Source organism: Oratosquilla oratoria, chromosome 2, assembly GCF_046742065.1.
Source record: "Oratosquilla oratoria isolate Oo_2021 chromosome 2, ASM4674206v1, whole genome shotgun sequence".
Lineage (NCBI taxonomy): Eukaryota > Metazoa > Arthropoda > Malacostraca > Stomatopoda > Squillidae > Oratosquilla > Oratosquilla oratoria.
This window is the reverse complement of record NC_134778.1, coordinates 83,803,939-83,806,438: the sequence shown is the minus strand read 5'-3', so window position 1 is coordinate 83,806,438 and position 2,500 is coordinate 83,803,939.

The window sequence follows — 2,500 nt, the reverse complement described above, 5'->3', positions numbered from 1 at the left end:
TCAGTTGCCCTTTTTATTTTAATGTTGATTATATGGTTATTTTCAGTGCTAATGCATCCTTTTTGTTAATGCTGACGCAGTAGTTAATGCTGCTGCTATTGAGCTCATATTTCTTTGGTGATCCTGCCGCCTTAAGTTACACAGGTAAGCTTGTTCAGTATCTGAAGATTCTGTGTTAGGGACAACGAACTCATCCTCTTTGTCACATTAGTTTAGTTCGGTTATTAACATACTCACTGCAATGCAGCAATGGAAAAAAGAATGTAGCAGTGTAACTATGATATCACACATTTTCATGGCTTCAGGTTGAAATGTCAGAATACATACAAGAGCTATAAATCTCTGCAGTGATAGAAATATTTCAGGAGAGAGAATTGAGATGGAAATGAAAACAGTAAATCAAGGAGGACCTTTTATGGTGTATCGCAAAGAAAGAAAGAAGGTTGAGAAAGCAAACACAAAAAGAATGAACACTTGGTGGAGGCCAAAAATTTGGTCCTGCTTGAAAGAATTGTCAGGAAAAAATGTACAAACAAATGTAATATAATGCAGGTTTAGAAAAAGTTTTATGACGCGAACGAAAAATACATGCCAAATGACCTCATTAATTAAATTTTGTCCAGTACAAACTGGTGCTGTAGAGAATGTGTGTATTAACAGCTGACCGATTTAGTGGCAAAAAATATTAAAAAAAAAAAAATCTCCCTAATTGTATTCTCAGAACAACATGTCTTCAAAAACCTTGAACGGTTTTAGCATATTTCAAAAACGTTTCACAGTAATGTCAACAAGAACAACAATTTACTCGCTGTCGCGCGTGCATGTTCGTGTGACTCTTATGAAAGATTGTCTAGTAACGATTAATTTTACCGTAGGTTCTTGATAACATTGTCGAACAGGGCGACATACCAACTCTTTCTGACATACCTAACACAACATAACATAACCTATCCTAACTTAACCTAAGCCAACTTAACCTAACCTAACATATCCTAGCCTAACCTAATCTAAATTAGCCCAACCCAACTTAACCTAACCTAACCTACTAGCCCAACCCAATTTAACCTAACCTATCCCAACCTGATCTAACCTTACCTAACCTAACGTAACCTAACTTAACCAAAGCCAACTTAACCTAGCCAAACATATCCTAACGTAACCTAACTTATACCTATACCTCAAATGAGGTTTTAATGAAGTTCTTCACACTGCCTGAAGTATGAAAATGGCCCTCACCGTGTATCAGGACTGGAAGGGTGAAATGAGAACTGGGAAGAATCCATTACACCTATAAGGAGAAGAGAGGACCTTCACCCTAGGTGCCAAATGAGCCGCTAAATGAGGTGTGGAAGGGCTGCCTTAACCTTAAAGTGTGGGGAAAGGATTCTACCCTACATAAGATGTGGAAGAATTCCTTCCCCATATAGGATTAATGGTTAGCAACCTTCACCGTATAATGTGTAACGGATGGAGACATTCACACTATATGAAGTGTGAAAGTGGTCCCTTAAAGTATATGGATAATAGATAGGAACCTTCGCTCTATGTGAGCAGAGGGGAACCCACTCCGATTAAAGAGGTGTGGAGAGAGGAACTCCACAGTGTTGAAGGGTTAACTTCTCCGCCCAGAATCTCATCACACACTCGACCACAACTCGCCCCAAAGTCCCCCCTCTCCCCCGTTCCCCCCTCCCCTATCCCTCTTCTCTTCCCTCTCCCCCTCTCCCAACCTATCCCTCTGTCCCCCCTCTCTCTTTCCCCCTCTCCCCCTTTCCCTTCCCCCTCCGCTCTCCCACCTCACCCCACCACCACGTAACACAAATGTCTCTTCGGGGTCCATAAGGAAGAAGAGGAGGAGGAGAGGGAGGAGGAGGAGGAGGAGGAGGCTTTCGTGAGGCTGAGGGGATCTCACGAGGTTGCCACGGCTCATGAAACCTGGCAGGAGACAATTGCCAACCTCGGCTATTAACTCCCCCCCTCCCCCTCCCCTCCCCCTCCCCCCCTCCCCCTCTCCCTTCCTCCTCCTCCCCATCTTCCCTACCGTATAGCCCTTTTTCTCCTGTTTCGGCTGCCGACCCGAAGCTGTTTTATCTTCGTCGGTAGCGAAGGACTTAGCCCTTGAGCGGGCAAGAATCCACTCAGCTGAATGAAACCGTCCGGCACCATAAGAATGAAACCGCCGTCTACGGGTTAATCTAGATAAAGAAGATTTCTTAATCGATTGGTAGCAGCCAGAAAATGCATGAGAAATATACATATATATATATATATATATTCATATATTTATATTTATATATATATATGTATATATACGTATATATATATATATACATATATATATATATATATATATATATATACTTTTTTATCTGAAGAAAATAATCTGACATTAGTCAGAGTCAGGTCCGCCACGCCACAAAGAGAGTGGCGTATCTTGTTGTCTTGTTTCTGGTTGGATCCAGGTGATTGTGTGCAAGAGGTAGCTGGACGTGGAAGAGGC